This window comes from Haliaeetus leucocephalus, unplaced genomic scaffold (assembly GCF_000737465.1).
Source record: "Haliaeetus leucocephalus isolate CR32 unplaced genomic scaffold, Haliaeetus_leucocephalus-4.0 Scaffold173, whole genome shotgun sequence".
NCBI lineage: Eukaryota > Metazoa > Chordata > Aves > Accipitriformes > Accipitridae > Haliaeetus > Haliaeetus leucocephalus.
Window position 1 is genome coordinate 4,085,169 of NW_010972609.1, and position 337 is coordinate 4,085,505.

Genomic DNA, 337 nt, shown 5'->3' on the forward strand with positions numbered 1-337 from the left:
TAATGGCATAACTAGACTTTACATATTTAAGAGGAGCTGAAATAGAGGGATATTAAAAACAGGATGCAATGCAAGTCTGTTTTGCTGATATTTCATTTCCCTTCCTTGGTGTGAGCTGTGCTGGATTTGCCTACCAAACAATATAACATTTGCTTATTTTCCCTGTTAATATAACCATTTCTAAAGTTTTAAGTGTGGTGACACTTTCACCAAGCTGCCTTCTTCCTACCCCTGATGTGCATTAATTGAAGTGAAATGAAAAACAGACAACTGCCATATATTATTTCTGGCCTCCTTGAAAAGCTTCCACACCCCCCCCCCCCCACCCCCCATTCCC